The sequence below is a fragment of the Mus caroli genome, chromosome 2, assembly GCF_900094665.2.
Source record: "Mus caroli chromosome 2, CAROLI_EIJ_v1.1, whole genome shotgun sequence".
Classification (NCBI taxonomy): Eukaryota; Metazoa; Chordata; class Mammalia; order Rodentia; family Muridae; genus Mus; species Mus caroli.
The window spans coordinates 101,926,569-101,953,081 of record NC_034571.1 but is presented as its reverse complement, the minus strand read 5'-3'; positions in this window follow the sequence as shown (position 1 = coordinate 101,953,081).

Genomic DNA, 26,513 nt, shown 5'->3' with positions numbered 1-26,513 from the left:
AGAATTGGGAACAAAACACCCATGGAAGGAGTTACAGAGACAAAGATTGGAGCTGAGACGAAAGGATGGACCATCTAGAGACTGCCATACCTGGAGATCCATCCCATAATCAGCCACCAAACGCTGACATCATTGCACACACTAGCAAGATTTTGCTAAAAGGACCCTGATATAGCTGTCTCTTGCGAGGCTATGCCGGGGCCTAGCAAACTCAGAAGTAGATGCTCACAGTCAGCTATTTGATGGATCACAGCGCCTATATGTTTATAAGTGCAAAGAAACTGGTTCCCACTTTCTGACTAGATTTCCTTTCTTAAATTAGCATCTTTTTGAGAGAAATTAATTTCAATCTACTTTAAACTGATTAGCAAAATTCTTTCAAAGATTTTTAGTAAGTGCCAATTTAGAAGCTTGTGTTTAAACTTGTCAGAGATTAGTATGATTTTTAAGCAATATTTTCATTAAATAGATATATTTTCTGAACACTTCTCTATGCACTAGATTATTGGTCATTTGAAACCCACACTGCCTAAAGTACTTGTATTATTTCTAATCACTGTATGGACCATCAGAACCCTGTTCCCTCACCCTTTTATTCAGTGTGCTAAAGCCTTGAATTTCCTAAAGTAAATGCTATGCTTTGTTTTCTCTGTAGTATGTGGTCTTGCTACAGTTACCTGAAAACTTTTCAACTCCCTGTTAATTACCAACATTTCTGTGTGAACAGTATTTTATCATAGGAGCTACTACATGTCCCTCACTTGCTGGCACTCACCGCACAAAACCTGATTTCAAAGTCTTTAAGAACATTTTAAAGTCTGAATTCTTTTGTGTGGTCTTTAGTTTTTGTCATCTTGAGACAAAGTAGAGCTTCATTGGAGGGCAGAAGCTCAGTTGGGGAACTGCCTCAGTTTGACTTGTAGGCAAGTCTGTGGAAACCTTTTCTTGATTAATGGCTGATATGAGAGAGCTCAGGCCACTATTGGGAGGGCAACCCTTGGTAGGTACTATTTTCTATAGAGTAATTTTCATTGCTCACTATTGAGCCAAAATCAGTAGTGTGAGAATGTTTCCTTTTTAGACAGGATCTGACCTAGCCTGTGTTCCTTTTAATCTTGCTTTGTTGCCAAAGCTGACCCCTGTCTCTGCCTCCCCAGTGCTGGGAATGTGAATGTGCATTATCTTGTTGTTGTATGCAGAAGTGGCTCTTGAATACAGAGTTGTGTGCATGCTGCACAAGAACTCTACCAACTGAACTATATTTCCCACGCAAACTAGTACCTCTTTAATTCTAATATGAAGCCAAGAAATACCCTTCTTGGAAACAGGTTGGCCAACAATGTAAACAATAGAAAGAATGTAAGGCTTCAGTTATACTTGTCTGAAATAATAAGATATCTGTGGTGAATTAAATATATATATATACACATATATATGTATATATATACAGGAAAGGTTTAAATTGTTCAAGACTTGTTCACACACTGTGTAAGTAGTAAGAATAGGTTTTGCAATTTTGTTTGATGTGTTACCATAGCTATAATGTGTGTACTCTGAGTTAGAAGCATTTATACTCCAAAGCACACTGTTCTTGGACTTACTATGTGCTGAGTGACTTTTTTCAAATTCTGATTTTTAATTTATTAAAATTTTAAATTTTTAATAAGGCTGCAGAATTCACAGAGCTATTTACTGTATGCGGGACGGTAATGAGATAAAAAAAATAATTCCTAGTGGAGACTAAGATATGAGGAGGACGTAGCATATTACTTAGTCTGTAATTTCATATGGGAATAGGCATATAATTAAGGGACTTACACAAGAAAAATATAAGTTTAGTAAACACTGAAGAAAGCACAAATAAAGTTGCAATGTCCCTAGTCTTTAGCAATGTTTGAATTCTCTTTTCTATTATGTAAAATGAAACTTCAGTATCCATCTCATGTCTCGCCATACTGACATATCCCAACTCTCCTGCAAGGTGAGTAACTTCAGAGTGGAAAAAAAAAGATATTGCTGTGTAAAATTCGTATGTGAGCCTTGGGTATTGAATATAAAGTCTCTCCCAGAAAAAGAGAGAAACAGTCAGGACAGTAGAGGTTGGAGATGTTAAGGAAAATCTGAGGGAAAAAGATGGTGACATCACATATCTATGTGAAGACAAAACAGCAGAAATTACTTGGGTGTTAGTATGATAAGATAGCTTGAGACTGAGTTTGAGAGATTGATTGCTGCAGGCACTGAAGGTGATAAGCAAGGCATGCATGGAGGCCTGGGAGTCTCTGTTTCTGCCTATGCTGACAGGGAGATGGCAGAATGGGGAAGGAAAACCAGGGCTAACTGCAATGAACATCAACATACTGAGTTCTGAGTATCAGTTACTGATTTAATATGTTCACAGACTCCCTTGCCAGGGGAATAACTTTTGATGAAAGTCTGTCATCAGATAATAGATTAAAATGGAGATGTTTTACGAAGAGAACATTTCTTTTAAAGATTTAGGGCTCTGGAATCAGACTTTCAGTTTGAATCTTCTTTGTGCCCTGATAAACCATCTTTACAGACTCATCTCCAAGGGATCTCTTTGGGCCTAGGTAAAACATAAATGTTTAGACCCAGTAAACACTCAGAACATATTTAGTATTTGCCCTCCTTTTATGATCATTATTTCTACAATTACTTTGTTGCTTTGGTGATAATTCTTATTAACTTTAGTTGTGAGCCCATTTCCAATGAAAAGGGAAAATATTAACCTAAAAGAGTTTTCATAGTGTCCATGCCTACTGATTCTAAAAAAAAAAAAAAAAGATCCAGACACAAAAAAATTGTATTTGCAACCTTTGCTCCATAGGCAATCCAATCCATCATAGTCCCACACACCTTGAGCTAACTTTTTAGTTGGTGTTGGTAATGGGCACTAGGATTCCAACCAGTTGCCAGGATTTTGGGGGTGTAGTCAATTGAGTTTACATAGAGCAATAATGATCATCAGGGTCTTATCTACTAGCAGACTCTAGTCTACTATTATTCACTGTTCCTTCAAAACTTAGCGTTCAGATTCCCTATCCCCATTTCCTTATTTTGATCTGACCTCTCTATCTCCTCTTTCTGTCTTTATGCCTGTGCCTCCTGGATGGTTTTGACTGTGACATTTGCTTTTGAACACTTCCATGAAAGTTTAACAAATATACTAAATTCACCTAACAATAAATGTATAGCAGCAGTGGATAAGAACACAATCGAGTGTTTCCTACTTCATTATACTTCAAGGGTATACTTCATTATAGCTGCCTCATCAGGCATTCACCTTGGGAATATTTTGAAGATAAGCATTGGCCCTCATAGCCTCTGCTTTAGGATAGAACTATAACTTAGAGTAACATGGAGGAATGATGCAGTGACCCCTGCTCATGCCGGAGATTACCGGTGTAAGTGGGACAGAGAAGAACAGGCAAAGCTTTGCCAGTGCTGCTATTTAAAGCTCCGTTCCTGCTTTGAGGATCCTGGGTTTCACTAGCACCATTTCTACTTTTAAATATTTTACATATTATAATTAATGACTTGGTTTTAACCCAAGGCCTTCTTAGCATAAAAGGCACACACTTGCAAACTGAATAGTAAGTAATTATGTAGGTGGTGTTGTCTATGAATAGGGAATGAACATGGAACACCAGCTTCTCCTCAGTGCTGAGTGTTTAGATGCATGCTTTCAATTTCGGAATGATAGTTATAAGGGGAACTATCATCATACAAGATGCTGGCAGGGAGGTAATAGCCATTAACAGGATGATAATTGATCTTTCCTAATATAAGGAGGAAGTAGAGTACTTGATCTCCAGAGTGCTTCGAAGTAACAGGGAACAATATTAATCCTAAATTTTCTCTACAAGCACCAATCTGCTATACTCTGCCTTCACACACACACACACACACACACACACACACACACACACACACACACAAACATGTGCACACGCACATGCACACATGCACACAGAGGTTTTTCTTTAAAGTTGAAATAAAAGAAAATAAAAAGGAGTGGCTTTAGACAAATTGTATGATTATATTTTAAGGCCAGGGAACATACTTATAGTTAGTAGATGTTTCCAACTGCAGCAAGCCCTCTTACTCACTAAATAATGATGTAAATCCGTTTAAAGTTGGATGTCTCCCTTCAATGGGGAAACCTGTTTTAATGCCCAACCCAAAAAGACACTTCCATAACCAAAGTCCACCTGGCTATAAATAGATATCATGATGTTATTGCAGCTGAGGAGATTTCAGCCCATTAGACACTTCACTCAGAAATGTAGAGGGATGCTTAATAATGAATGAATGTGATTTAAGGCTGCTTTATGCTGATGACACTTTTCCTATAAATATTACAGAGACGTTTAAATTTTTATCTCCCGTAATTCTAATGAATGAATTTTCCTGACCCTTACTGAAAATGATACCTGTAAAGTCTGCAATTTACTGACGATTGCTTGAGCTATTAAGGAGACTTGGTTTTCAAAACATTTTCATTTCATTCATGGATTCCAGTAATGCTGTTGGAACCAAAGTTTAGAGAAGTTGGATTGAATGTACTTCTAGCCTAAGCCATAGGGAGGTTCCTGCAGTTTCTCCAACAACTAACACTTTCCATAATGCCTTAAAAGCCCAGCTGACATTGGGGCCCACGTGAAGGCACTCTCCTGTGGATGGTATACCTAGTGAAAATATTAATGCAAGAGAAATAATGATGTTCCTGGTATGTTTTTGAGTGTGTGTGTTCAACTAACTTCCTGGGAGTACTCATCCAACTTGATGAAGAATAATGCATAAGGGATTGCAAGACAGATGTGTTGCTATAATCATGTCCACTGTTCATGCTGACTAAAAGCTAGGCACTAGGACTAGTTTCAATTAAATATAAGAAAGAATCATAATTTCAGCTGGAATTATCAACATTTACAAATAACTATAACTCAACTATTCCAATAAGGCAGTCTATTCTCTGTATCAATGTATCTAGGCAACTATTTACAATCCAGATATAATTACACCATTTCTCTCCTCGCTCTCTTCTCTCCTATCACACCCATGCTTCCCCACAAGTTCAAAGTCCACTCTTCTTTAATTATTATAACCACACATTTGTACATTCTAATGGAAAGCTATCTAAAATACAGTAACACTGGGAATGTGGAAAGCCACTGGCACTTTTGCAGAGGCTTCTGTGGCTCAGGCATTGCCCCGAGGATAAGGACATGCTGCTTCAAAGACTGTGTACAGCAACTACACATAAATTCAGCCCTGAAAGGTAGCGTGAGGACAGAGCAGGGGAGACAGACTGGGCCACTTTCCAGACACAATGTGAGACTGAGTTTAAAGGTGAGCTCTTTCTTCTCCATGAAAGGGAACACTTATAGGCAGCAAAAGGTCTCTGGAAATACCTGTAAGTGGGAACCAAACTTGCCTTCTCTGATAACATCTCTGCACTGCCTTACTCCTTCCCTTCCTCACACACCTAACTGGCCCCTGAAAATCTGAACCTTCCTTCCCATTTCTCTTGAAGCTCTGCCCTTTCCATTGTCTACTGTACTCTCACTGTCTTAGTTCACGCCCTTATCTTTGCCTTCTCTGACCATCACAGTAGTCTGTGTGCCCCGGACCTGCCTTGTTCCCTCCTCTTACCTCAGGACTCTCAGAAGTTTCTTGAAACCTGCATGCCTCCTTCTCATGTCTCCATTTTGACTCCATTGACTCCTGAATGAAGGGCAGACTCTAGCACTTTCCTCAATCGTTTTTTTCTCCTGCCGCATGGCCAATGTACACTCACCCAGAGACTAACAGACTCACTCAGATCTCCATCTAGTACATGATTTCCTGCCAATCAGATATTCTTGTTTTCTATGCATAAACTTCCCTTAACAAGCAATCTCTTGATCTTTGGCCCAACTTCTGGATGTCTTTATATATCTCTCTCCATCTTTGGCCCTTCTGGATGTCTTTAAAAATTATATATCTGACTCTCTGACTTGAGGCATATGCAATTTCTTATATCTTCCTAACATAATACTTTATATGATGGAAACTATTAGTGAATGAATGGATGAATACATTAGTGAGTAGTTTTGTGTGAGATGTAATGGGTTTATTACTCATACATGTAAAGCAACATCCTATGAAAAACATGTGCTTTCTGAAATGACCCTGTTAATCTTAACATATCCGTAGTCTGAAATAGTCACTAGCCCATTTACAAACACTTGTTTGAATGAAGAAATGTAGGGCTAAAGGGTGAATTGTGTCTCCAAAGAAGTAGAAATCTTAAGCCTCCAGTAAAACATTAGATTGGAAATACTGCCTTTGAAGATGACTGAGACAGGAAAGGTTCGTAGGGTGGACATATTCTATTACCATGTGGTTACTTAGGAAAATACATACATGCTCACACACTCACTCACTCACACACACACACACACACACACACACACANANANANANAGAGAGAGAGAGAGAGAGAGAGAGAGAGAGAGAGAGAGAGAGAGAGAGAGAGAGGAGAGAGAGAGAGAGAATATGCTGTGTAAGCACTAGATATATGGTGGTAAAAAGCAGAAACAATGTGCAGAAGCTGGGGGATTGCATGGCAGGAATTCTCCATCACAGCCTCCAAAACATCAAGTCTTGCCTTTTATCTTTATCTTAGATTTTTATTCTATTGTTCTCTTCTGTCACTCACTTTCTTATTATTTGTTATGGATGTTCTAAGACACCAATACACATAGAGACAGAATTTAGGTAATTTTATTACAGCCAGAGGCTAGGATGAATGTATAGAAGAACTTCTGTGACTATTAATGATAACTGTGTTGGAAAGTAAAAATGGAAACTTAAGATTCATTGGCAACCATCATACTTGATAAAATAACTGTGGGATTTGGAAAAAGACACTGACCCTTTAGCAGGAATGTTGGAGCTAATATTCACATTTAAAGTTCAAGGTTACTGTCTAGGCATGTGTATTTTTCTACAAGATTTTCAGGTGAGTTGGTGTGTCTGCTAATCTGTGACTATGTAATACTGATCTTTCCTTTAGCTGTGGACCCTCCTTTCTGCAGAGCCATGCTGCCTCCCTCTGGAACAGTGAACTCAACTCTGTGTGTGTGTGTGTGTGTATGTGTGTGTGTGTGTGTGTGTGTGCGCGCGCGCGCGTTAAGTGCATATCAATGGTATCCTGGTTAATTTTCTGAATAATAATAGACTTATGTGATTAGACCATGTCTAACACTATGTTGTAATTTGGTCTTTTTATTTTCCCTTCATTTCCAAAAATCCATGTGTGGTGCTCAGTCTTGAAAAAAAATTTCAGAGGTCTGTTATACCTTCCTACCACTTTTGTTTAAAAAAAAATAGCATTTTTCTTTTCTTCCCTGGGTGTTAACTTTGCTTTCTTTCTTCCATGCTTTCAAGTATTCCCTGTATCAAAATGACAGAGCTCAAACATTGTCAGACTAGGTAAACATACTGTTTTCTAGGTTAACTATTAATTTGCTAGTTGATTAAAAGTTTTGCCCCAGTGAATTTAAAGGAAATCAATATCCCAAGAGAAAAGGGTAGAAGGGGGCATCATGTTAACTGTTTTGCCATAATTGAAAGAGAAATTAATAACCAGAGTAAAAGGAATGGTTTATGACAAAAAGATTTCAACTTCTTTTTAACTTAAATATATATATATATATAAAATGAGTACAGGGGTTTTCAATCTAGTGAGCATAAGATAAAAGAACACACAGGGTGCCTTGATTCAAAGCAAAGTCATTGGATCTAGCATGAGCTAAGTGGAATGAATACATTCGAAAAATCTATATGCTTCTTGCAGGATGGTATGTTTCAGAGACTTGCTAAGTGCTTACATTAATATATCCTGAAATACTTTCTAATCAAACATACTATGGCATTTGTTTCCACACTGTTGCAAGGTGCAGTTTCTACTCACGTGGGTGGCTTTTTAAAATTACATATTAAGTTCTCACCATGTTTCCAATTTGTCTTCTCCCTTTATTCTCAAATGTTGTGTTCATTTTCTCCAAGCTTTTGTGGCTGACCACTGATATGCCTCAACATACCAAGCTGTCAGGTGGGAGATGCTGCATCTGTTGCCTGAGCTTTGTAAAGCAGGGAGTGGTTTTTCTTTTTTTTTTTCTGTTGTTGGTTTGTTTTTGTTGTTGTTGTTGTCTTATTTTGTTTTGTTTGGTTTTCATTTAAACCACTGGCCCTTGATGCATGTTTTGGAGGTGACGATAGTTGGAGCAATGACAAATGGAACAGGTTTCTCTGTGGAAAGATCAGATTATTTTCGAGAAGCCAAGTTCAAGCCCTGTTTGACATATGTCTATAGTGACTTGTGGCTGAAATTGTACACCTGCTTATATTATACATGAATCGTGCCTGGTATCATATGAATTGTTGATGGTGAAATGTGACGCTCCATGAAAATTATCTGGTTTCAGGTTTGGTTTCCAAAGCAAGACTCAGACAATAGTTAGACAGTGTCCAGGCAAACCTGGGCAAGTTTGTATAATTCTCCTGACATAAGCTTAGGGGGTTGTTATTGACCCTCCGAAATGTGGAATGAAAACGATGAAGCAGACTGGGCAGTGATAAATATCTTCAGGAAACTAATGCGTATTGGGGGTACATTAAACGAAGCTGATAGATGCCAGTATTTCCTAGAGAAACAGATGTAGCCAATGTCTGCTTCTCTGAACTTAGCAGTTAGAACTTCCAATTACATTCAGTCAATTCAAACACCACCTCTGTGTGAAATTTTCCAGGACCCTATTAATTGGTATTGTATAGATGTCCCTCCCTAAGGTCCCTGCGTTTGTCTCCACTGTAAATAGTATCTTTGCTGGCACTTTAGGTTTCTTCCACAACTCTGAATTCCTGAAAACAACCCATAAACTTTTGTTTTTATTCATTGTTGTGTATTCCATAACCCATATAATACCTAGCCTAATAAGCAATCAATATCTGTTGTATAGATACATGACAGAATGGATTGATTGCCTGTCATCATTTTGGCTTCACTGCTTAAATGTGAATACAAACAGAATGCTGAGCCATGAACAAGAGAACAGATTACCAGTGGGCTAAACTTTGCAAACAAAGCTCTTCTCTCTACTACAAGGTCTCCGGAGGTTATTGTGAAAACAGGAGGAAACCAAGTACTGGCTAGAAGAAAGGTAACTAGGTTTTAGGAAACAAAAACTGACTTCAGGAAAGACCAGCCATTAGTCTATCTCCATTGAGCTACTAAGGTTTGAGGCAGATGTGTAAAAGCTGTTACATCTTATTATGTGTGACTAAGTGGCATTAGTACTTTATACAATATCTACTGGGTCTGTGGTAATTGAAGTCATGAAGAGTGGGAGTCTCAGGACTGATTGATTACACCTCTGTATAGCTTAAAGTTTCTCCTTTGATTTTTGTTGGGTATTAGTTTATAAATGCCTCATAAATCCTGTTCTCTGGGACATTGACAAATAATAAATATGCCAATCTATCTTCCGAGTGGGAAACTTGAAATTTAGAGCCTGAGAATCTATGTTTTAATAAACATTTGGTTTTTCTTATCAAGCATGACTGTGTCTTTAGGGCAAAATGCTTTTCTTTAGAAATGTTCCTAGTTCTCCACTCACTTGCTATGGCACTGGGTTTTGTTTTAGTATTAGTATCACACTGTTAAAGACCCAAGTTTGTTTGTTTGTTTGTTTCTTCCTTTCTTTTCTTTTCTTCTATCTTTCTTCATTTTTTTCTTTCTCTTGACTTTATTGGATATTTTCTTTATTTACATTTCAAATGTTTTCCTTTCCTGGTTTCCCCTCCGAAAACCCCCTCCCTCTACTCCCTTCCCCCTCTCCCTGCTCACCAACCCACCCACTCCCTGGCATTCCCCTACACTGTGGCATAGAGCCTTCATAGGACCAAGGGCCTCTTTTCCCATTGATGTTCGACTAGGTAATCCTCTGCTACATGTGCAGCTGGAGCCATGAGTCCCACCATTTGTACTCTTTGGTTGTTGATTTAGTCCCTGAGAACTCTGTGGGGTACTTGTTAGTTCATATTGTTGTTCCTCCTATGGGTCTGCAAACCCCCACAACTCCTTGGGTTCTTTCTCTAGTTCCTTCATTGGTTACCCTATGCTCAGTCCCATGGATGGCTATGAGCTTCCACTTCTCTATTGTCAGGCACTGGCAGAGCCTCTCAGGAGACAGCTTGCACCTGTCAGCAAGTACTTATTGGCATCCACAATAGTGTCTGGGTTTGGTGATTGTATATGGGATGGATCCCCAGTTTCTATCCAAATGCTGTCTTCTCCACCTGGACTGTAATCATACTTCAAAACCAACTCTATTGACTCATCCCCTGGAAATGTTTTGTTTTAGCTTCTGGAAGAAACCACAGAAATTATCTTATCCTTAACTTCTTTTGTTCTTTATCTACTCTATTCTATAGCAGATCTTCTTAAGATTAGCAAACATTTATACTTTATTTGTACATCTTTATCTAAGGTGTAACATAGTAATAATACATACAACAACTAGACATTCATGCAAGGTATCAATTAATACATTTATATTTTGTATGTGTGCATCTTTGCATATACACATGTAGTTGCACATGTATATGTGTGCACCCACATGGTGAGGCCAGAGGTCTTTACCTGCTATCAGCATCTGTTGCTCTTTACCTTATATTTTTGAAATAGTATCTCTCATTAAGCCCAGAGATCTTCAGTTACTTCAGCTGGCTGACTTAAGAACTCTGTATTCCTCCTGACTCCATCCTTTTAATGCTATAGTCACACAAATGGAAGCATGCCTATTTCTCACTATGGATAGAGGGACCTCAACTATAAGTCCTTATGCTTTCATGACAGACACTTGCATCAGCAAGCCACCTCCAGCTCCTCATTTGTTTTTAAAAATAATCACATGGAACATGCTGGGAAAATTCCCATGGTGTGCTAGATATTTAACACCTGTAAATATCTTGCCCTTTCTTTTAAAAGATACAAAAGTAAAACCTCTTCCATGATGATCTTGTGGTTTTAGTTTTCCCACTAACCTGTTTTCTTCGTACTTTACCATAACTACCACTTCCTTTTCTTTTCCTGATCTCCCCACACCTCTTGTCTATGTCTTTAAGATTAGTATACAGGGAGGTTCTATGAATGAACCTTTAAAATTTTTACTGAACTCTCCAAAATGAATCATCATGTATGTATTTGTCTATGTCTGTTATGAAGTATATAGAAATATATGACAAAGTTAATCCTTTTTAAAATGTTAGTGATGGGCATGCAGGAATATGTGATACAGTTTTATCATGTTTGAAAAGGCTTCTATTTTAAAATACTATATTTTGCTTGAAAAATTCTAACCTTACTTATTCTTGTGTACTCCTGAATTCAGAAATTTCATAACTCAGTTCTATTATATATGACTTTAAACATGTGTATTTTCCTTTTCCTAAAGTCAACTTTTCTTTTGAAGAGAATTCAAAACAGAATTATACTTTCAAAGAGTCTACAACTTAAAATCACTTAAACACAATTATTTCAGAATTTTAATAATGGTGGCAAGTCTAATGTATTTGTGAAGAATTCTGTAATGTATAAAGAAGTTACTCATGCAGGTAGAGTCATCTTTACAGTGACTCTAAGCAGGAGTGTGACGCGTGTTGTTGCTGAGTGAGTCAGAGAGGTAGCTAACCGCTGAAGGGTTAAGAGCTTGTGGGGCATAGGTCTCAGCACTCCAGGGTGGAGGCATTGCCACTCATGGGTCAACTCATTTCTTTCCCTAAACTCTGGTTTGCAGTAGCTTCATCCCTTGTCATCTGCAGACTGGTAGGTGAAACGTAAACTATTCTTTATACTCAGTGAACAAGATGAGTTACTTCTTTTAGTAAATTGTCTTCAATATCCTGCTTATGGATTAAAAAAATTCTTCTTCCCCCTTTATCCTACATATGTAATTAAGAACATCCCTGGACTCTTGGTCATCTTTTTTATTCCCACTGAGAAATATTTTTTGCATGCATTTCTTCGGCAAAACGCTGCACTTAGTATTAATAACTGTAGAAATGAGAGCAGATGCAAGGTAAATGTCTGGCCAGTTAATACCAAAGTAAACTTAGAGGCTCAGCAAGCACTAGAAATCTGTAACCACTGGAACACTGCTTCAGTGATACAAAAAATGCAAACTTGGGGCTTTAAAAGACTCTGGTCCAGTAATTCCAGCTATAGGGAATAATCTTAATTGATCCTAAGTCTCAAAACAAAACCATATAAAGTAGCATTATTTATAATAGAAATAATTGGAGACAATTTATGTCTCCAGTAATCGATTAACCCACATGTAAACTTTGATTTACCCTGTAGTGTATGAGTAATTGAATCATACAACCTATCTGTTTTACCACAACACACTAAGGACATACATCTTTATCTGTTGTATTTTTGCTCAGTAATGTACTAATTAATAGCTGAAGCATTAGAAATGATAAAAAAAAAACTCTCTTAGCTTGGTATAGGTGTGTTTTCAAATATAGTTCATGAAATTCCACCATTCTTTTTCTGTAAGATTGGAGTGTTCTTATTTCCCAGGGTGTTGGTAGATTATAACTTTGTCAAATACTCATGTGTTCCTTTTAGCTCTCCATTCTCCCTCTGGGCTGCACTTTTGAAAACACCATGTCCTTTTTCTTTGGGAAATTAATTGCTCTTCTGGAATGCCAGCCATAGTTTCTTATACCAATTTTGAAAGGGATTCAGGGCAAACCAGAAGCCTTTGCTGAGAACTAGATGCTGGAAGTCAACAACCTTTCCTAGTCATTGCCACATTCTAATGAATGAAGAGTATTTATCTCCTCTAATGGAGAAAAACGATATGCAATCTACACATTCTACCATGTTACACGAAAGAATAATTGTCTTTTCTGAAGCTAATTTTATTTGGGATTTTGTGATTTAGTTTTAAATTATTCTTGGCCATAACAAATTAGTATAGATTATATCAGTATAAACACATTAAAGTCAAACAAAAATCTACAAAACCTTATTCATAGGAATCTCTATGGGACTGTTCTAGAGGACTGACTATTGACTTATTTTAGATTGGCTTTTATCTTGCTCCTTTGATGTTTTGTAGTTTACCCACAGATTTTCTAAAATAGCTATGTATTTTATATTAAACTGTCAACAGCCACAGTCACAACACAAGTGATTTGACTCCATGGCAGAATCTTAGAGAAGAAAGAGGAAAGGAAGAAAGAAGCAGGCAGTTACATACAGAGTGATTCTTGAAAATCATACTGTTCACTAGCTCCAATTGCTTCTTGGGGAAATATGCTGAAATGTTTAAGTTGCATGCTGTCAAACATCTGTAGCTGTGGTAAAGGAAAACATTAAATCCACTATTGTTCCCGAGGAATATGTAGGTGTTTTCTTAGGAGAGACTGTCTAATAAATAAAGGAAAAGGCATAAAAGGGAGGCTTTTAATAGCTAGCAAAGGGTAAATATCTTGGTAAATTTTAACAGACTCAGGAAATGTTCTGATACCACTGCTGTTAAGCTGCTGAAAGAGATGTTGACTAGGTCAGGACCAAGATGGGCTTTCTCTGGAAGTCACCTACAGTGTAATCTCAGCATCCTATTGTTAGATAATGCTTGGCTATTACCTCAGAGGGAGTGAAATGGCTGTGATGATCTTTATATCCTCTTAGCTTTATCAGCACCCGACAAAACCCTGGGTAAAGCAGACTTTAGGCTATATTTCTTTATCCGAATGGAGTCCCAGGTTCTTGATTCCTGTGGTGTATAATAGTCATGCACTCTAAACCAAGCAAGGATCACAGTGCCTCCACAATAGCAGGCTGGGGGTTGAAAAATGGCACTGGCTCCTTAATCTTTGTGCAGGCAACTTGCCAGGAAAGTACACAATATTTAAAACTGAATGGAAGGTCCTAATATTACAGGATCCAGTCTAATTGTCAAAATTAGATGCATTTGCTAAATCTATGTGATTTATTTATTTTTTTAAATAAAAGTTTATAGTAACATCACAAAATTAACATTATGCAAGCTATAGGAATTCTTGAGACAATTCACTCCCATTTTGTATCTACTTCAGAAATTTGAATGGTAAATTAAAGACACCATCATATATAATTCAAGAAAGCCTCTGGTCCTGAAACTTGGCATCTAAAGTACAGGGGAAGACAGATGACCTTTAGGATCTGAAGTGAACCCTTGTGCCAGGCCATTAAGTTGCGTTGGTGTTTGCATACATTGCTTCAGTCCTGTAAGTAAAATGTTTATTTGACATGGTTTGCATCATTTCTTTATCTGTCCTCACTTGAAATTGTCTGCCATCTATCACCCATATCTGCTAAAGTTCGTCTCCCTTCCTAATTACCAGAGGATCTAGAACTAAATGAGATGACAACTGGTTTCTGTTTAAAAAAAATACTGGGGGAGTTTGGAAAACAAGTTCCTGTCTTGGTTTTCTGTTTCCTGTGATACTTAGTAATGTTGACTTCTTCTTTGCAGGGGGGCGGGGAGGGGGTTGGGGGGGAGAGGGAGGGAGAAAGAGAGAGAGAGAGATGAACATATGTAATATATATGGAAGCCAGAAGTCTATGTGTGTTCTGATGTGTCTGACAATCATTTTCACCTTAATTTTGAGACAGAATCTCTCATTGAAACTGAACCTTGCCTATCTCTTGGGATTAACTTCTTAGCAAACCTAAGGGATTGTCTTATTTCCACTTTCTCAGGACTGGAATTAGAGGCATACAGTGTTGTGATTAGCTTTTACATTTTCCCTTCCCTTCCCTCTTTTTCATTTCCCTTCCATTTCTTTCCTTTCCTTTCCCTTCCCTTCCCTTCTCTGCTCTACCTGCCTTTCCTTTCCATTTTTATAGAGTAGGTTCCATAGGAACTTAGGTACTCATGATCATTCTGTACTCGTTTTTTCCAACTAAGCCATATCTGCAGATCGTTGCTTGTTTACATGCAGCCTCTCAGCCCGCTCTTATGGGCCATGTCTTACTCCTTTTTGTGTAGTTCCCACCTTTTAGGTGGCTTTAATATTTCACAACTGTCTATGTCTCTGAGGCTTTAACTGTGTCTGTCCCTCTTCTGGTTCTTCTACTTAGAATTCTTCTGCCATAAGAACAAAAAAAAAATAATGGTCAAGCAAGGTCAGCCCATAATGATATAGGAGAAGAGGATGGTGGCCCAAAGTTAAGTTCACGGTGCTTTATCTTAAGGACAAAAGCTAAAAACAGATGATATCAAATTCAAATGTTTGGGGATAGAACTGCCTAGGGAATTTCTTCCATTATCAAAAAATCAGATCTTTGGAAGAAATGGACTTCCAAGAATACCCCAAACTTTAATCCAATGACTTCCCTGTAATACAGTGTCTACTGCTGTGGAAAATGAGAATCACAGATAGCAATAGGCCAAATTCCAATGTCTACTAAGTCCTTCATAGTAAGTTATTTCTAAGTAACTGCTCTTTCCATATTTTATATGAGAATTTACACGAATGACCACACAGTTCTTTTATGACATAGAAGTTTGCTTATTTTCCCACTCTTCATTGGAGTTCATAAGATGGTGTTATGTAGATTTTTTTCTGCCGCAGTTCCTTGGAAACAAAAGGGGAAAAATAAGTTGCAGCATGCTTCAGAGAGTGACTTGCTTTGAAGGCATTTCTCTAAGTGTTGTGTGTTCTGGCTCTATGGAATGTGATCCTCACTGCACCTAGAATGGCTCAATTATTTTATTTATAATTTGGTTGTCATGCTTATGAGCATTCTTTTACATAGCCATCCATGTATTACCTAACTCAAAAAAAATTTAGCATCTAAAATAATTTGGGGTCTGGAGAAGCATAGCGATAAAATTGAGTTTATAATTGCTATGTATTTTACATAAGATAATACTTTAGATATTTTCATAAAAGCATACTATAGATTATGTTGGATCATAAAAATGTGGAATCACAATATTTATACATTATTGTTGATGAAGTATTTAGTTGTGTGGGTTAGTTATGACGGTACTTCATAGCTTATCTTTTGGGGACAACTGAATCTGTAATTCAAGAATCTTATAACAAAACTAAGTTGATATACATCCACTGACAAAATGGAACTTCAATGGGCATTCATTAAGCTTAATTCCTCAGACAGATCAGGCATGTTTCCATTAGTGGTTTTATGTATAGTATAACCATGTTACATACCACAACATCTTCAGAAAGTTGAGTAAACTGAACAACACCATTAACAAATAAATTGCCCAGCCAATTCACTAGATTGTCTTCTATAACTGTGCCCTAGTTACTGTAATGTTTACGGAGTAGCAGACAGTAGTACTGTGGAAGGTACCCTTGTTCCCAGTTGAGCTAAGGCTCAAAACCCTGGTGATCCTGAAGGGATGGTAGGTGTTTTTGCCTGTTCCTGGGCACAAGGCCGCAGCCCTCCATAGATTTGTGTCCTTCAATCACATAAGGGCAATGCCCCAAGACTCTTTACAGGTAGAAGACCTGACCTGTGGTCAGGTGTCCTCAAGACAGATTTATGAGGTACCTAAAGACCCAGAGGACTTAGGCAATAAACTCTTTTCCCAGACACTGCTCCTTGCAAAGGGTATTTAATCTCAGGCCCGCCCTGAGAAGTGGGGTATGGTTTTACTCATCCATTTTCCGCCATAACAATAAATGCCTTAAAACCATGGACTGCCTCTTTTCGACGGGATGTGCCATGGGGAGCCACAGAGAAAGCCTCTGCCTGCAGAGCCGCTTGTCTAGTCTCCCATAGAAGAAAGACCTCTCAGTGCTCCCAGCCAAGGCTGCCACCAAGCCCAAGCCAAATTCAAGCCAACCGCTGACAAGCCAAGGGTTTTCCTCCAGACCGTGGGCTTGATCTAGCCCACAGGAGCGCTTGAGTGTCTGAGAGCCTAAGAACCAAATGGTCCCAGCCTCCTTGCAGGCCCGGGTTCCCCCTATGAGACTGTGCTTCCCCACTCGGGGAACCATGTTCCAAGGCTTCCTAAGGCCCAACACTGGCCCAGCAACAGTGTGGGATAAGCCCGCTCAAACTTCCTATGTCCTGTCTCTTTTTACATCCAGAAAAACTAATATTTCAAGAGTTTGTATTAAAAAGAGCATATTTATATGCAAACTGGGCATCCTTTCTTCTATGTAAGATGACATTGGATTATGCTACCACAACAGTAGCTTCAGTGAGGTCGTTTGAAGAAGTAAAGATTCACTGGAAGGCTGAAATCTTCTTTCCAAATGAAGGAAAGCTTTCAAGGTTTCCAGTTCATTCTCCACAAGTCAGGTGTCTGCTGGGAGGCCTGATGCAGCCCTCCCTATCCTCTGCAGTTAATAAGGATACGCTGCACTTATTGAAAATCTATAGGTAGAAAGCAACAATTAGTACTGCTGTCCTATCCAGGACAGCAGGATCCCTGTTGGAACAGCTGCTTGTTGATCCAGCTGACATTTTCTTTCATCCACCCATCCATTGTTCTCCTTAAACAATAGAGAGATACAAATGTGAGTTTTACTCACTCTAATGAAAAGGGTAGAGTTTCCCTCCCTATAAATATTTTCAAAAGCCTTGATGATTCATGAGATTTGCACAAATACATTTAGAGCTGAAAGTACACATATAAGGCGTTGGAAGAGTGCTGTGCGCTGGCCCTAGAGGGGAGGGCACTGACATCAAAAATAACTCGGCTTATGCTTGTAAGAAAAACACACTCCTCATCACTCTCCTCTTTGCCCTAACTTCTCCCATGGCAGAGGGGTGAGAGGGAGACGACGGACTTTCTCTGAAACAAATCCTGGCAGAAGAGAACACTACTTCTTGGGTGGGCATGAGTATACTTTTGCCTGAAGCAAGGAGATATATACAAGATGACCTTTGAAATTTATTTTCAAGCCCATTATTCATTAGGTTTATCTAAACACTATTTATGGAAGAGGATAAAATATGAATGAATCTTTAAAAAGCCAAAAAAATTATGTCTTTTGCAAAGGGGAGATTAGATGTGTAGCTTCGGGCCTTCCACTTCTTGTTTATTTCATTTAGGCTAATTGGTGCTATGGCATGTATCAGACTCACCTATGAAGTAATAAAAATGTGGTAGCTTCATTTCTTATAGAAACCTACATCATTGGTTCAGATGGGTAGGAGTTTTCTGAGCTTCTCTCTCAGGGAAGATTCTGACGTTTGAAATACCTCCCTCTGGCAATGGCTTTTTTAGAGTTGCTTTTAAAGAAGAGAGGCTCAAAGTAAACGTGTGATTATATCCAAAACCCAGAGATTTTTCCAAACATGCTGCCAGGCAGCAGATTTCCTATTTCTACTGCATGACCTTCATCTAGGTACTGACCCTCAGTTATCCCAGGCAACCACTTCTGAAAATCTAGGAATTCAGAAACTTGAATTCTGTTTCTTCAGGGATCTTTCTTGACCACCCAGAACTACAGCTGTCAAACTGTCCCTGGAACACCTCATTGTGTTAAGATGCTTCTCAAACTACATTACTAATTCCTACCAGAATTTATTCCCCGAGGGCAGAGTGATACCTTTCTAAGTTAGGGTTTATATTGCTGTGATAAAGCACCAAGACCAAACAGCATCTTAGGGAGTAAAGTGTTTAATTTATTTCAGATTGAATTTATAGGTAACAGTACCATCACTACGAGAAAACAGGGTAGGAACCTGAAGCCAGACACTGAAGCAGAAGTCATGATCAAGTGCTATTTACTAGCTTGTTCCTCATGGCTTACTCAACCTGCTTTTTATACCACCCAGGACCAGGGGCCTATGCCTGGATCCCTCCATGGTAATCATTTTCAAGTAAATGCTCTTAAACTCTTTTCCATGAGCAGTCTGATGGACATGTGTTCTCAGTTGAGGCTCCTCTTGAGGGATAACTCTAACTCGTGCAAAGCTGACAAAGATCTAGCCGGGACAGCTTCCAGTTACTACTTGCCAAATAAATGATTTATGTGGACCCACACAGACAATATACTGTGTCCACTTATGAGTAACTTCATATCATAGAAATAGGATATTCATGGAACTCATGTCCACACATCTATGAAGATCCCAAAGGGTAAGGAAGGTGATGAATTCACACAATTTGGGTAAGTTTCCTAATAAGACATCTAAAATATAAGGGCTTAATTGGATATTGATTCTTTAAATTAGAAAAACTGCATTCTCATAGAAACATACAGCACAGTATCCACGCTGGCCTAAAAGGTTTTAAGATCGCTTGCTCCCTTTTGGGTTCTACATTTCATTTCTCCACTGAATCTGGTTGTTTTGATTCCAGAACTTTGGGTTTAGTCTGACCTTTTGGCCTGACATCATTTCTCTGGACAGATGGTAGTTCTGTTCTTCAGTTTACAATTGTTCAGAATCCTTCATTGAAATGTGTTAGTCTAATATTCAATAAGGATCAAAACTAGGTAAACCTATTTGACCCCCTAAAGCCTATTCTTCCATCTTCTAAGAATCAGAGAACAGAGTCTTTAATTTTTAATCAATCCCATACAACTTTTTGCTTTGATAATTTATAAGTTTATTTGTTTATTATACGACTATAGCAAGCGGGTAACAGAGGTCAGAGGACAATGGAAAACTGTGGGAACTGGGTCTCTCTTTCTATTGTGTGGACCCAGGAATCCATGAAACTCATATTTTCGGGCTGGATGGCTGATGCGTTTACCTACTAAGTCACCTCATTGGACAAAATCCAGGCATTTCTTAAGTACGTCTGTCTTTTTAGGTGATCCTTCCTTTTGTTTTGATCATTTCTGCCAGCATGTCTCCTCACTATTTGGCTTGCCAGGTTCTATCATTTGCCTGGCTTTACACTGTCCCCAATCTGGAAACAGAGTTTAGAAAGTTACAGCTCTAATTTCTGTCTTATGTAGAAATTATATCAATATACAGGTCGCCAAGTCAAGGCACATTTTAAAATGTGTTAACACCAGTATTAGAATTGTGTAGAAAGCTCCCTTGGAAGTAGCTTACACGTTCTCAAATTTTACACTGTACCGAACATTGTGATAACAGTGAGTTTAGATCCTGTGTTTTAGCCCCCTAAAACAGATGACTTGATGACTGACGCCACATGCAAGGTCAGAACTCTCTTCCTGGAACAGAGTTACCACAACACATCTCTACCTGACGAGAAAAACTGGTGAGGCAGGAAATATATAACAACCCTTCTGAGAATTGACTTGATCTCCTTTTATTTAATTACATTAAAAACCTGAATTTGCATAGGTAAGAAACAACAGGTAGATGGAATTTGTATTTAGCTCGCTTATTTTTGAGTGAGTTGGAAAATATCATAGACCACCTTCTTTGCCTCCCTCTTCTTCCTCCCTACCCTTTTCCATCCCCCTCGTCCTTCCTTCCCTCTCCTTGGGAGTAGTATTCTTTCCTTAAATACATGATAATTGTACATCTTTCACACACTGCTGCTTCTTACAGCACAAAATTTTAATCCAGTCTCATTAGAAAACTATAATCTATGTAAGTGGCTCCCCAGTTTATAGTTTTTGATTTGGACTTTTCTCAAATATCTAAGAATTAGGTTCTTTGATAACTCTTCCTTTTTATTGGATATTTTATTTATTTACATTTCAAATGTTATCCCCTTTTTCAATCCCCCCCAGAAACCCCCTATCCCATCACCCCTCCTCCTGTTTCTTTTTTTTTCTCTTTTTAACTTTCTTTTTTTTAATTTTTAATATTTTTATTACATATTTTCCTCAATTACATTTCCAATGCTATCCCAAAAGTCCCCAATAGCGCCCCCCANTTCCCTACCCACCCATTCCCATTCTTTTGGCCCTGGCATTCCCCTATATTGGGGCATATAAAGTTTGCAAGTCCAATGGGCCTCTCTTTCCATTGATGGCCGACTAGGCCATCGTTCGATACATATGCAGCTAGAGACAAGAGCTCCGGGGTTCTGGTTAGTACATCATGTTGTTCCAACAATAGGGTTGCAGATCCCTTTAGCTCCTTGGGTACTTTCTCTAGCTTCTCCATTGGGAGCCCTGTGATACATCCAATAGCTGTCTGTGAACATCCACTCCTGTGTTTGCTAGGCCCCGGCATCGTCTCACAAGAGACAGCTATATTTGGGTCCTTTCAGCAAAATCTTGCTAGTGTATGCAATGGTGTCAGCGTTTAGAAGCTGCTTATGGGATGGATCCCTGGATACGGCAGTCTCTAAATGGTCCATCCTTTCATCACAGCTACGAACTTTGTCTCTGTAACTCCTTCCCTGGGTGTTTTGTTCCCAATTCTAAGAAGGGCACAGTGTCCACACTTTGGTCTTCATTCTTCTTGAGTTTCATGCGTTTAGCAAATTGTATCTTATATCTTGGTGTGTCTCCACTCACCCATTCACTCCTTCCTCCCTGCCCTTACATTCCCCTACACTGTGGCCAGCATCCAGCCTTCATGGAACCAAGGGCCTCTTCTCCCTTTGATACCCAATAAGGCCATCCTCTGCTACATATATGGCTGGCGCCATGGGTCCCTCCATTAGTACACATTGGTTGGTGGTTTAGACGCTGGGAGCTCTGGTTGGTTGATATTGTTGTTCTTCCTATTAGATTGCAAAACCCTTCAGCTCCTTCAGTTATGGACCCTGTGCTCAGTCCAATGGATAGCTGTGAGCATCCACCTCTGTATTTGTCAGGCTCTGGCAGAGCCTCTCAGGAGACAGCTATATCAGGCTCCTGTCAACATGCACTTCTTGGCATCCATAACAGTGTCTGCGTTTGGTAGATGGATCCCCAGGTAGGTCAGTCTTTGGATGGCCTTTCCTTCAGTCTCTGCTCCACACTTTGTCTCCATATGTGCTCCTGTGAGTATTTTGTTACCTTTGTACTATTGATAGTGTCCTTTGCCTTACAGAAGCTTTGCATTTTTATGAGGTTCCATTTGTCGATTCTTGATATTAGAGCATAAGCCATTGGTGTTCTGTTAGGAACTTTTCCCCTGTGCCAATATATTTGAGGCTCTTCCCCACTTTCTCCTCTATTAGTTCCAGTGTATCTGGTTTTATGTGGACGTCCATGATTCACTGGAACTTGAGCTTTGTACAAGGATATAAGAATGGATCAATTTGCATTCTTCTACATGCTGATCACCAGTTGAATCAGCAACATTTGTTGAAAATGATGTCTTTTTTCCTACTGGATGGTTTTAGCTTCTTTGTGAAAGATCAAGTGACATAGGTATATGGGTTCATTTCTGGGTCTTCAGTTATATTCCACTGATCTTCCTGCCTTTCTCCCTACCAATAACATGCAGTTTTTATCACAATTGCTTGGTAGTATAGCTTGAGGTCAGGGATGGTGATTCCCCCAGAAGTTCTTTTATTGTTGAGAATAGCTTTCGGCTATCCTGGGTTTTTTGTTATTTCAAATGAATTTGAGAATTGCTCTTTCTAACTCTATGAAGAATTGAGTTGGAATTTTGATGGGGATTGCATTGAATCTGTAGATTGCTTTTGATAATACGGCCATTTTTACTAGATTAATCCTGCTGATCTTTCCATCTTCTGAGATCTTCTTCAATTTCTTCTTCAGAGACTTGAAGTTATTGTCATACAGATCTTTCACTTGCTTGGTTAAAATCACACCAAGTTATTTCATATTATTTGTCACTATTGTGACGGGTGTCATTTCCCTAATTTCTTTGTTAGCCTGTTTATCCTTTGAGTAGAGGAAGACTGCTGATTTGTTTTAGTTAATTTGATATCCAGCCATATTACTGAAGTTGTTTTATCAGGTTTAGGAATTCTCTGGTGGAACTTTTGGAGTCACTTAAGTATACTTTGATAACTCTTGATACTTCTATTTAGAAGTCTAGTAATTATCTTGAACTTAGTATATTTCAAACTTACCTCCTGCTTTCTTCACTTCTAACCCCATCACATTCACAATAAATTACCATTCAGTCAATAAAATACTTCAAATCTCCATCTGACCATCAAAGAATTAAAAATTGACATTGTTCATAGGTACTTTTTGTTTTACTCTTATAGTTCTTATAGTTCTTTAAAATTTTCATCCAGAATATTACTTTCTGAAATAGTTCCATCTTGTTTTAATTATTACATTACCTTGTGTATAGATTGCTGCAGTAGAGGCCAAAACATTCTCTATGATTTTGTTCTTGGTTGATGTTGTTTCATCTCATCTGAAAATGTATGTCAGATCTTGTGACTTCAAATAAAAAGTAACTAATTCCTCCTCATCTTGATAAATCCCCAAGCTTCTAGCAAACAATCAGCCCAGCTGTTTAAAGTACACAAAAAATCTGATGTTTCCTTCAGAAAATGAACCACCACATTTTGGGGGACTCTTACAGATATTATTGATTGACAAGAAAAAAAAAAGCTCCTTTCTTACTTTGTGTGGCTCTATTGTCATCGATAAAACATTTCAGGGTCCTGTATTAATATCTTTTATTTTTTGCTTGATGTATGTACACAGTATGTGTACAGGTGTGTGTGGTGGAAGTACATGGTGGCATGATGTGTGTGAATATGTTTTGTGTATGTGGGTGGTGTGTGTGTACCCAGGTCAGAGAGAATGTTGAGTGTACAAGTTTATCACATTCTACCTTATTAACTTGAGGCAAGGACTGAAGCTAGAATGGAGGTCAACAAATCCCAGTGATCTTGTTTATGTCTCCATCAACTGATGTTTGCAGCCAAATCCACCTTGAAATATGGATTCCAAGGATCTGAACTGTGGTCTTCATGCTTTCACCAAGCAGACTTACCACTGAGCCATTTCCCTAGGCTCTCAAAACAGCCCCTTAACTTTTGAAAATAAAAATAACGTCGTAGTTGTTGCAAAACAAGGTAGATGATAGAGAGATGACCTCTTACAATGACAACACATTATAATGACATGTTAGTTACTATGGTCATATCTTTTGATCTCTAATGCAGTTTTGCCAAAATAGAAATTCTGAGTCAAAGTGCATATGTTTTAAAGGTTATTAGTTACAACTACATTACTTAAAACAATGCTTTTATTCTCTCCCTTGCAGTATATAATTAGTGCTTTCCAACATTCTCTGCAGAACAAACTGTGTTGAACATTTTAAAATCTCAATAGACTGAAGTGGGTTAATAATGGCTCTGCATTGTTGATTGGGTTATAGTTTTGTTTTAGTCTTGATCTGAACATGTTTCTGATGTTTCCTGCTCATTTCTCTCTTTTAAAATTTTGGTTATGTTATTTTAAAGGTAAATGACATTCATTTCCTTCTAGTCTGTTCAAGAACTGTCAGTCACATATTGTTAATAGTTTTTCTTCAGAATATGTATAATAGTACAGCTAGTTAACCTTGATTTGCATATGTTTTATAAACTAACAAGGAGAATTGAGGGATGACTAGAGGAAATTAGGAACAAAGAGCCTTTTAAAAACATGCTGTGTAGGATGATCAAAAAAATGATGAGGTCACTTCCAATAATTTTTCTTCCTGTCTCACCTAGAGGATTATTCTTGTCATTATTCACCCAGATCATTCCATGGAAAACCATTTGAAGAACGAACCAAAATTTAGGAAGCTGAAGAACTGTGTGGCCCTTATTACAAGAAATATGCATGTCTTCTGATATAATTAAATAAATAAATAAACCTTTTATCAACAATAACTGGGGTTATAGAAATATAGGCTATATTATTAATTTTTTGTTTTGAATATTTTTTATCAGTTTTTGTTTTTTTCTGGTTGTCAACAAGGTCTAGGATTTTCTGAGATTCAGTTGATGAAACTGTAAAATAGAGATAATAGTTACTTCATAAGATGAGTGTGGAAACTGAAGAAAATGTGGAAAGTTTTGTGCATAGCATGGGTACTCAGTGAGGTCCTTTGTAAGTGGTAGTCAATTACTGTCACAGCACTACTGATGATAATAGCATATTTAACCTGTGCATGGTTTGTATTTAAAAATGTGTGGACAGTTTCTTTCAATTTTTAAAATATTGTTTTAAGACTTTTTTCTTTTAAATTTGTTTCAGTGGCAATTGCTTGTTGTTCCTACTCATTAATATTCATTCTGGGAATGTCTTGGCATAGCAAGTTGTTGACTACAATGCTTCTGTTCTGCTTTTTGTTTGGAAGTAAGATTAATTTATATGCTGATTAATTTGGGGGGTGTGATAGACACCTTATTCTTCTGCCTTTGTCACAGATCTCATTTGTTTGTAATCAATTTTTCTTAACCTCTAGACATCCAAGGAGATGGTGTATGAACACATTACTTATTTGATTTGTGCTTTCATTCATAACATAAACACCCAATGCATAGAATATTTTAAAAATAGGAAAACTAGAACTTGAATTGAGATAATAAGATAGTTTATAAAGATCTTTGTTGTTTATTAAGGAAAATACTAGCAGTGTAGAAGATGTGCATATGATAGAAAATAAGCATAAAGTGTACATACATGGGTAATTAGATAATAAGGGATCACACATAAAGGATGCAGGGAAGAGAAGTGGTAGTAATGTATAAAAAGTGTTTTTCTTTATCTCACCTAAAATAATATAGACATTAAAAGTATAAACAGATCATCTCAGATGAAAAGTGTGATTTTTTTTGTATTAAATTATTTTTAGTTGGCCTGTTCAAATGAAAATTTGAGCTAAATATCGAGAATGCATTTCCTTCATAATATCTTCCAACCTTGAGTATTTTATGAAACAAATGATATTGAAACTCTCTTTAATAATTTCAGTATATCAGTTATTCCACATGTCCCTTCAGTGGCAATGTGCAATACTACCTTAAAGTAGCTGACATGCTGACAAAAGGTTTTCTCAGCCTGGTGGGACTCATGAAAAAGCATAGCTGAAATAGCTGAATGTTGATAATAATTTTGAGGACATTTTATCATGCAAACATTTTCATATTCCATAGTCGTGTTCATGGAGACCCACAGCTCCTGGACCTGGGATATTTCTTTTTACCTTTGATCATAAAATAGTTTTATTAGATTTATTAAAAAAAACATTCAAGAGAACAAAACAAGTGTAATAGAAGATGCAAGAAAGACAAAAGAAATGAGTGAGATAAGAGAAAAAATAAAGAATGGAGTGAGGGAAGAAATCCATCACCCTAGAAACAAGCAAGAAAGAATAAAGTAAGAAAATCTGGATGGTAATTCATATTATTATTCTATATAATAACTTACATATGATGGATTCTACACTGCAACTACAGTTAAAATGTTCAATGTTTTATTTACATATTCATGTGGAACCCATAAGAATTAGAAAGAGCAATCTCCAAATTCATCTGGAATAACAAAAAACCTAGGATAGCAAAAACTCTTCTCAAGGATAAAAGTACCTCTGGTGGAATCACCAT